We start from the raw sequence: 11,035 nt of genomic DNA, 5'->3' as shown, positions 1-11,035 counted from the left end.
TAAACTCAAAGGCCTACAGACTGCCTCAATAATGTGTAATTGTTTTGTGTAATTGTTTAACTTTGTTTGTTCGTATGTATTTGTTTGGAAATGTGCTGCCTCTTGGCCAGGACTCCCTTGAAAAAGAGGTCTTTGATCTCAACGGGACATTCCTGGTTAAATAAAATAAAAATACAAGTTTCAGATTTGAAATCACAGTTTTAACACAATCTTAAATTTGACATAACAATTTAACATTTAAAATATGACTAAATAAGAAAATGACTTTCACACAGGTGGAATCACGGACGGAAGATGAACTCTGTATTAAAATGTAGATAAAAATGAGACATTTCAAATCCTTTAACTTGTTTTGACCAGTTACCCATCCCACATTTCATTTTAGAACTTTAGATAGCTTGTCTTAAACTTCCATTCAGCTTGTACTTACAGTCTTGCAGGGAACGATTTCAGGTTTTTATTAAGAAATAAAAACAATTACTGGATTGTGATTTTACTGCGCAGATGTGTGGTGTTCTGTCATTCACTCTTTACTTACTCCCACGCCGCGGATTACCGTTTTTCTTTCCATCTACCATGAAATCAAGATGAAAAACATGGAGTCAGCAATTTCATAATAGTAAATGAAAAAGAACAAATAAAGTACAGACATTATAAACAGCCCAATACAATGACTATGATAGCAAATACTGCTGATGCTGTCCATAGAGCATTTCATATTTAAAATTTTCAAGTTAAACAGAGTAAAACAGAAAACATTTATTTTTAGAAATGCACTGATGTGCAGATGTGTGTTACACTGACATTCAGCTTTTACTTACACGTATCTGGTATTGAACACATTGCCCTGCAGGAGCCAACCAGGATGTTAAAAAATGAGATTAAAATCTTTTATAAGAATTTTTTCAAAGGGCGTTTTTCATGTCATTGATTTAAACACTGATTAAATGTATGGGATCTTCATGTGGTCAGTCCGGATGCTTGCTCACCTACCTCCATGGTCCCTGCAGTATTTACAAAGCTTGATCACCATGCTTGATTTGTCAGATTGTTTAATTATTCATTGTTCTTCTGTGTTTAGTTTCTTCCTATCAGTATTTTTGATTCTTTGTAACAAACCCTTTGAAGAAAACAAGCCACATTTTGCTTTAACTGGCATGTTTTTGGATTCTGACTTCAGGAACCTCTAAACTGGTTCTAATGTTCTGCTCCAAGTTATCATTGAAGTACTTTTATTCATGTTCATCCGCCTTTGTCTTCAGGTTGTGTGTGACAATTAGTTTTTGCTTTTGTAGTAACAAATGTATAATTCCTCTAATACTCTTCATACTCAAAACTAAAATCTTCTGATTGCTATTTTTTAAAAATACGGGGATACTGCCATGTCTCTCTGCTCTTAACATTATCACTGCCCTGCTTTCATTCACTCAGCTGCAGGTATACATGTGTTAAATCTCAGGGATGCAGCAAACGTCCATGCACACACGTACCTTCCAACGCCAATAACTCTGCTTTGTACTTACTCATTCTAGGATGACCATGCAATACTGATCCAAATCTTAGTGTCACTTTAAGATAAAAAAAAGAAAAAAAGAAAAAAGAGTGAGGGTATGAGGTCCGGATTGGACAGGAAGAAATGCAAAAATTGTTTGTTGTACTTTCATTCAGGTTTTTACTTCTTGCTAGTTTCTGATCTTTGGAGATCACTTTGGAAAACAAGCAACTACTACCTAACTACTTTGTTTTTAAGTTAAGTTTTTTAGGATTTAGAATTAACTCTATTATTCTGCAATTAAAGCAGTCATTACATTCACCTCATTGAAGTTCAGCCATCTTTATCTTCAGAGCTGTGGCTCACAGAGTTTTAGTTTGGGGATTTAAAATAAACTCACTGGGCGTCGGAATATTTCTGCGCACAAGAGGTCCTTGGATCACCCTGCTGTTGTCTTTGTTGACAGCAATGAAGGCAGTGAAAGAACTGCTCACTCCTGATTGGACACTGAGCCGCACCAACTTTTTCTTCACTTCTCCATCTTGCTGTCCTCTACTCTCTCTCTCCTCCAACTCCAGTGAGCGAATCAGAGTACGAGCACCCAACCTGTGGACTGTTAATCTGCAGACATGACACAAAAAAAACATCTTCTGTTCTAATGTCTATCATTTTACTAGATTAACTTATCAGTAACTTTGTCTATACCACTGCATCCTCTTCAGGGTCCTACAGAGGTGAAGTTTAATCCACCACTTTGGTAAAGAATCACAATGATAACATACCAAGTTTATCTGAAGACAGTAGAGTGATCCAATATATACAAGGATACAAACATACATACATTGAAATGCATGCATGCATTCATGAACTTTAGTTAATCAAGTTTAGTTCTTAAATATTATAAAGTGTTTACTGTATAGTGTAGAAATTGTTTAATGTATAATGTTACCATTTTTATTTTAATGAAATGACGTGTCCCCATTCTTATGTTTACTTTTTAGACACTCATCATCAAGCTCAGCAATAATAAGGTTCTCGATGTTAGAGTTAAATTACCCTTTAAATTTTTGGTTAAAACAGCTTCATTTATTCCCGTGTTTTCTGAATCATGAAATTTGAACTACAGGAAATGAAGCCAGTTGGTTTTGGGCAGATAATGGCTGCAACCATAGCTGGAGTGGCCATCGGGCATACCGGGCATTTGCCCGGTGGGCCGCTGGCGATTTTTTGTTTTTATGGGCCAATGGATTTTTTTTTAATTTTTAGTTTTTTTTTTAGGAAGGGTATATATAATGAAAGGTGTTGGATTGGCCAATTGGTCATGATCGACTCTGGGCTGGACCAATTACAGCCGAGGAGGCCGGATGCACCCTCCCCCTTGTTTAGCAATCACGTGATTTTCGCGCATTGCATGCCGGGAACTCGTGGCAAAACAATCTAAGTACCGCATCAAATGCAAGCATTTGCAGCACCGCAAAATGTTCATTCTCCGGTTCCAATACCTTCTTGTTTTTTCTTTGCCGCACAAAAAAGGAATGTACAAAACAAAAGGAGAACAATGCCGGTCCGTACAAAGACAGACTTGATGAAAAGTCAAAGAAAAGATACGAGGAAAAAATCAAAGGAGTGAAAGGGTCAGACCCTTACGAGCACACAGAATGGACAAAAGACGTTAGCGTGCTGCCCAACTTTCACCACGCTCAGATTTATAATTATACGGTTCTTGGAGTGAGTGCATACACTCATGAAGTTTAGTAACTTCAGGTCACTGCAACAAGCCCAGGTACAGTTTACCGACGGATGGGTACAGGACCTTGAAATGCACCGTGTAGAACGAAAGGACCATCGTAAGAACAAAGGTAAGTTTACCAGTCTCACAAATCGTCGTCATAAACACACATTCGTTAACCGTTTATTAATAGGACCTTTGAGCTCAACGGTAATTAATTAGTAGTGGAAATAATTTCTGGTAGCATCACAGAAATGTAGCAGTGACAATAATATTGTATGTTGTAATCGCACCGGACAATTAGTGATACAAAACAACTGTTTTATCTTGTGAATAAAAGTATATGTTTTTGTCAATGTACCATAATAACAGAAGCGAAACGCAATATTGTGTGAAAGGAGCCAGCTGAGGTGGTTCGGGCATCTGACAAGGATGCCCCCTGGGCGCCTCCTGGGTGAGGTGTTCCAGGCATGTCACACCAGGAGGAGGCCCCGGGGCAGACCCAGGACACGCTGGAGAGATTATATCTCTCGGCTGGCCTGGGAACGCCTTGGCATTCCCCCGGATAAGCTGGAGGAGGTGGCTGGGGAGAGGGAGGTCTGGGCCTCTTTGCTTAGGCTGCTGCCCCCGCGACCCGGCCTCGGATAAAGCGGATGAAGATGGATGAAGATGGATGGACAATTCACTATTTATGCACAATAAATAAAGGAGCATAGCGCGACAATTTCTGTTCAGCGCCAGACTTGCTTGTAACCTATATCACCAATTATGTTAAGAAAAATGACGCATTAACTACTACAAAACTCTGACCTTTGTGGGAATGCTTGGAGCAGACTAACATGTGAGCTGGAGTGTTCTGAGACGTTATATTTGGTATATCCAGACCATCCGTCGGCTCTTACTTCGGAAACATGGCTTAAAAAATTTCTCTTCAACGACGTAATCCGATAAAAAGCAAAAAACAATCTCTTTACCCGTCGGCTTCCCGTGGCTGTCATGCGACCGGCTATTGCAGTTAATAATACAACAGCTTCTTGCCATTTTTTGGGTTTCTTTTTATCGCTGTGTAACTGAGTTCAATTGAAAGCCTGCGTGCGCTAGTACCTCTTGCCACAAGTTCCCAGAATCCTTTGCGGTTTTACCCCTGAATGACATCACATTTTCAATCTTTATCCTGGTGGGCTTGTCTCTAGTCAAAATGCCCGGGCCGATTTTTTGTCCCAGTCCAGCCATGGCTGCAACTGGAATATTAAATGAGTAAACCCTATTGTCAGAATATCAAACATAGAAATACACTGTAATTCATCATTGTTTCTAATGATGTATAGATGGAAAAAAAGGATGTGGTAAAACCAGGTCATAAAAATATCAAAGATATGCACAGTAATATGTTTGTGCATCTTAAATAAAGTAAACCAAACCAAAAGGGTGCTGTTGTTATTAAACTTTGTTTTACCCAGTGTCCTCTGCAGGTCTGAAACTGAAGTGCAGCTGGCTCTCAGAGGGATGACCTGCCAGGCTGTACTTCACCGTCACACAGCCCTCTGCTGCCTCTGAGCTCTGACACAGCATCACAGGGTCAGAAGTCACGTTAATTACTATCATCAAATATCTAAACAACAAAACGAGAAGATGCTGCTCTTACCTGTCCAGTAAGCTGGGCATAAATCAGTGACCTTTGACCCTGGAAAAGTGCAGTGATTGGTGGAGAGAGGACAGTGACAGACACTTCCTTTGGTAAATCCCATGTGACTGAGATGTCGACCACAGTCGGCTGCAAAGCAAATCGCAGCGACTGCATCACCTGAAAAATAAAGAAAAACTCTCCAAATATACATCCTATACATATAACAAATATGTATCTGCTGCAATCTTTAATGTGACTTCTAATTGTGTTTCATGTCTTACTTTTGCTTGCATCCTGTCAGTCCCTGTGATGAACTGAGCATGACCTCCTCCTTCCTTTGCCATCCCATTGATGAGAGCAGAACTGGCCCCTTCCCCAATCCCAAAAGAGAAACACCTGCAATACAACAGTTTTCTTTAAGTACACAGAGGACATGTATTGTGTAGATATAGTTGTGGGTTTGTGGTTTCACCTGTGGGAATCTGAGTTCTTCTTTACCAGATCTATCACTTCTTTGGTGTTTCCCACCTCGCCATCAGTAAAGACAAACAGCTAGAGAGGAGAGTTGGCACATGAAGACATAACATCAGACCCAGAAACCCACAGCTTGTTCTGAGAGCTGAGTTAGGTTTCTGTCTGTTACGTTCTGTGAGGCTGTGGGAGTGTGTGGGTGGGGTGTTTGCCCACTCTCCCCGCCCCCACCCCTCTTGCCACTCCTACCCCTCTCTGTCTCTCTCACTCTCCGCTCTCCCCAGGACACAGCTGCTGCTGATTAGCCTCGTTTGCCACCTGACTCCAGTCAGCAATCATCCTCTGAGGCTATTTAAACTGGGGATGAGCTGTGAGCAGGGTGGCGGTTTCCTTGGTGGCTCTACGTGGTTCTGTGCTAGATTTTGGACAGACAGCCTCTTTCTGACCAGTGAGCAGACGGGCTTGTGGGCCCTGAGAGTGTCTCCCTGTGGTGGGGAGTAGGGTAGGAAGTGTGGGAAGTGCCTCCTTTTTTATTGTGTTTGTTTGGTAGTCCTCCTGCCTTTCGTGGCTGCGAGCGTTTTCTTTGTTTCTTTGGCGTTATTGGTAAGACGGCGTTGCCGGCCCTTTAAGTTAATGTTAACCTGTACCATTTTGTAATAAAGTTTTATTGATGCAGAACAACTCTGTTTGTTTTCCTTTTTCATTCTGATTCCGGACTCTCTCACATGCCTAGACCCCTTCGGGGGGAACGTAACAAAGTGGGGGCTCGTCCGGGATATGAATGGAAGGAACAACAATTGAGTTTTAGTGAGTTGTTTGCCGGTGGCTTGTTTAGTTGTATGGTATCTGCTGCGCTCTCTCTCCAGTTAGCAAAGGGGAGTGTCTAGCTGAGCGTAAGCTCCTCCTTCAGGCACTCATTTTTTATTTTTCCTTTATTATTTTCGGAGTAATCCCGGGTGGGGATTAGTTCCCTGTCGGGGGTAGGCTTGTCGGTGCTTTGTGCACTTGATGCTTAGCCTTTAAAGTTGCCTCAAGCCTGGTACACTCCAGAAGCTAACTAGGCTAAGATTTTAGTAGGCAGGTCTGGGGAGAGGGTCGGCGGTACTTTTATTTATTGGTTAACCTCTGGCCACACTTTTCCCGCCTGTTTTCTCATTTGTGTATTGGAGGTGGTGCTTCTTTGTTGTTATTGTTAGCCTCAGGTAGTTTTTTGTTTTTAGAGTTGATGGCTACCTTTGATATTGCCGTGTTTAATAAAAACCCCTCGCTTGTCCAACTGGACGCCTGTAGGAAGAGGGATTTGCATGAGGTGGCATCAGGTTATAGCATTTCTGTTTCCACAGCTCTGCGTAAGGCTGAGCTGAAAGCTGCTCTTGTGTCTGACATTGCCTTGCTTCGAACCCCTCTCCATTGAGTCAAGTGAAGGTTCGAAGCAGGATGCTAAGCTCCGTGTACGCCTGGCTCGTCTCCAGTTAGAAAAGGAGGACCGTGAGAGGGAGTTCCAGCTAAAGAAAGAGCTGGAGCTTAGGCGTTTAGACGCAGAGCTTGCTAGAGCCAGAGAGGTCGAATTGAGGAAGGTGGAGGTGGAGGCAGAGACAGCTGTGAGGTTGCGACAGCTGGAACTCCGGCAGGTTTCCCTTCCTCCGACTGCCTCCATTCGTCAGGCAGACACCCCGTTTGACGTAGGGAAAAACAGTCGTCTGGTTCCGATGTTCCGTGACACTGAGGTCGACAGCTACTTCGAGTCGTTTGAACGAATAGCCACAGCCTTGCACTGGCCACGGGATTCATGGGCCATTTTGCTCCAATGTAAGCTGGTGGGTAAGGCTCAAGAAGTTTGTTCCTCGTTGTCAGCTGAGGACAGCTTGGACTATGACAAGCTGAAAAGGGCTATCCTGCTGGCCTATGAGCTGGTCCCAGAAGCCTATAGGCAGCGTTTCCGGGGGTTGAGAAGAGGTCAGGGTCAGTCCTATCTTGATTTCGCCAGGGAAAAAGGTGTTCTTTTCGATCGGTGGTGTGCGGCCTGCAAAGCCACTGACCTGGCTTCGATCCGGGAACTAATGCTCATAGAGGAATTTAAGAACTGCATTGCTGAGCGCATCGCGGTATATATTAATGAACAGAAGGTTTCCTCGCTACAGCAGGCTGCGACGCTGGCTGATGAGTTCGCGCTCGTCCATAAAACCAGTGTCAGTAGGTATGACCGGCGCGATGCCCCAGTGAAGGCTAGCGAGGTGCCAGTTGCACAGCACCCAAAGAGTGAGGTACTTGTGTTTCGTCCCAAGGCAGACCGAAAGTGTTTTTTCTGTTTTAAGTCTGGCCACCTGATCGCAGATTGTGAAGCTTACAGACGGAAACAATCAGTCTCGTCTTCACGTAAACCAAAAGGGGTTGGGCTGATTAAAACCATGCCTCCTGTCAGTAGGCCCCCTTCCCCTGAGACCCCGGATGAGTGTTTTAAGCCCTTCATTTTTAAGGGGATAGTTTCGCTTTCTGGTAAGACCGAGGATAAGCGTGAAGTGACCATTCTGCGTGATACTGGTGGCTCACAGTCCCTCATACTAGCTAGTGTGCTTGAATTTAATGAGAAGTCTGACTGTGACTCTAGCATCATTGTAAGAGGTGTTGGGATGAGTTTTGTGCCTGCTCCCCTCCATCGTATCTGGGTACAGAGTGAGCTGGTGAGTGGTTTCTTCTCAGTGGGTGTGCGGCCTTCTCTCCCGATTAATGGGGTGGATTTTATAATGGGAAATGATATCGCGGGTGGGAAAGTTTACCCTACCCCTGAGGTGACCAACAATCCTGTTATAGAGCCTGTATTAGATGCCCTCAGCCTGCAGCACCCGGATGTGTTCCCGGTGAGCGTTCTGACTCGTTCACGTGCCCAGCAACAAGGTGGGGGGGTTGATTTGTCAGATTCAGTGATCGGCTCTATTCTAGAGAAGGATGTGATGCCCTGCACCGATGAGGGAGATAATGGAGCCTTAGAGTTAGCTCAGTGTGGTTGAGCCAGCTCCTGTGTCTGGAGCTCCTTTTCTGCTCACCCGGGAAGCACTTATGAAGGCTCAGAAAGAAGACCCTTCATTAGTTCAGTGTTTTACCGCAGCAGCTCAGGATAAGGGAGGTGAGGGGAGCAAGAGGCAGACATTTTTCGTTTGGGAAGGTTTATTGATGCGCAAGTGGACCCCAAGGCCTGGAGAAGACTGGAGCGTAGTGCGGCAGTTGGTGGTTCCGACCAGTCTGCGGTGGCATGTGCTGCAGTTAGCACATGATCACGCATGGTCAGGTCATTTGGGTGTCACTAAAACATATGACCGTATACTGCAGCATTTCTTTTGGCCGGCAATGAAAGCAGATGTAGTGCAGTTTTGTAACACCTGTCACACTTGCCAGCTTGTGGGTAAACCGAACCAGGCGGTGCCCCCCGCCCCCCTACGTCCTATCCCTGCTGTCGGTGAACCTTTTGAGCATATCCTGGTAGACTGTGTTGGCCCCTTACCAAAGACGCGGGCAGGGAATCAGTTCTTGTTAACCATAATGTGTGTGTCCACTCGATACCCAGAGGCGATTCCTCTGCGGAAAATCACGACAGCAAGCATTACCAAAGCACTAGTCAAATTCTTTACCACCTTTGGTCTCCCGAAAACCGTGCAGACAGATCAGGGTACCAATTTCATGTCCAGGGATTTTAATCGGACTCTACGGTCCCTTGGAGTTTCTCATTCTGTGTCTAGTGCTTATCACCCAGAGTCACAAGGTGCACTGGAGCGGTGGCATCAAACTCTCAAGGCGATGTTGAGTAAGTATTGCCACGACACCGGAAAAAGCTGGGATGACGGGGTCCCGTTTGTATTGTTCGCTATACGTGATGTGAAGCAGGAGTCTTTGGGGTTCAGCCCAGCTACCCTGGTGTTTGGACACGACGTGCGGGGTCCGCTAAAGGTGTTGAAGGAGAGTTTTCTCAGTGGTTGTGTGCCTAAAACTACTGTGATGGAGTTTGTAAAAACATGCAAGGACAGGTGGCAACGGGCTACTTTGTTAGCAAAAGAGGCTCTCTGTGTATCCCAGGCAAACATGAAAAAACGATGTGATCAAAAAGCAGTGGAAAGACAGTTCCAGCCTGGGGACAAAGTTCTTGTGTTGTTGCCCGTGCCCAGTTCTGCCCTCATGGCTCGTTTCTCAGGCCCCTATGTGATAGTGAAAAAAGTGTCTGACACCAACTATATTCTCAACACCCCAGAACGCAGAAGGAAGACTCGCCTATGCCATGTCAACATGTTGAAACCATACCATACCAGAGACACCAGCATGACAGAATCATCAGACACTGCTGGGACGGCTGTCCCCGGTTCAGTCCCTGTTGCCCTGCTAAGTGTTGAAGTTAAGGGTGATGATGATCTGGGTACCCTTTCTGAGGGACAGCAATGTGGGCGGTTGTCAAATTCTGTTTTTTTAGCTAAGGCCGAGGCCAACCTATCTCACCTTCCTCCGTCCCAGTGTAAAGAGGTACTTGACTTGCTGCACTCCTACCTGTCTCTTTTTAGTGACGTACCCTCGCGTACCCACGTTTGTGAGCATGACATTGACGTTGGAGACGCAGTCCCAATCAAGCAGCATGCATATCGTTGCCCCTTCGCCAAACGTGAGGTCATGAAAGAAGAAGTTGAGTACTTAGTAGAAAACGGCTTGGCACAACCTAGTTGTAGCCCCTGGAGCTCCCCATGTCTACTAACACCTAAGTCTGATGGCACACCCCGTTTCTGCACAGATTATCGGAAGGTAAACGCTGTAACGGTCTCTGACTCTTTTCCGCTTCCTCGTATGGAAGACTGCATTGACAGCATCGGCCCTGCCAAATTCATCACCAAACTCGATCTCCTTAAAGGCTACTGGCAGGTGCCTCTCACTCCCAGAGCTTCAGAGATTTCTGCATTTGTCACCCCTGACCACTTCATGCAATACACAGTAATGGCCTTTGGCATGAAAAATGCCCCAGCTACTTTTCAACGACTGATGCAGTTGGTGTTGGGAGATGTGCCCCAGTGCAATGTGTATCTAGATGACGTGGTGCTATACACAGACACATGGGCAGATCATATGTCCCTTCTGAGGACAGTGTTTCAGCGGCTAGCCGAGGCCTCGTTGACCCTCAATCTCGCTAAGTGTGAGTTTGGTAAGGCAACCGTCACTTACCTAGGTAAGCAGGTGGGGTTTGGGCAGGTCCGCCCAGTGGAGGCGAAGGTTGCTGCAATCCTGGACTACCCGAGTCCAGCCACCAGACGGGAACTAAGGCGGTTCCTAGGGATGACCGGATATTACCGGTGTTTCTGTAAGAACTTTTCTGTGGTCGTGACCCCGCTAACCAAACTGTGTAGCCCAAAGGTGCCTTTTGAATGGTCAGTTGAATGCCAGCATGCCTTTGAGTCGGCAAAATCTCTTCTGTGCAGCACCCCTGTATTGGCAGCTCCAAACTTCTCTCGCCCCTTTAAGCTAGAGGTCGATGCCAGTGCCACCGGAGCCGGGGCAGTCCTGCTGCAGGATGATGAGGAAGGTGTGTGCCATCCGGTCTGTTATTTCTCTGCAAAGTTCAAACCCCATCAACTGAACTACTCTACCATAGAGAAGGAAGCCTTAGCTCTGCTTCTAGCTCTGCAGCACTTTGAAGTGTATGTGGGCTCCAGCGCTTCCCCGGTGACCGTGTTCACAGACCACAACC

Source organism: Maylandia zebra, linkage group LG14, assembly GCF_041146795.1.
Source record: "Maylandia zebra isolate NMK-2024a linkage group LG14, Mzebra_GT3a, whole genome shotgun sequence".
NCBI lineage: Eukaryota > Metazoa > Chordata > Actinopteri > Cichliformes > Cichlidae > Maylandia > Maylandia zebra.
The sequence above is the reverse complement of the archived record's forward strand: the minus strand, read 5'-3'. Positions refer to the sequence as shown.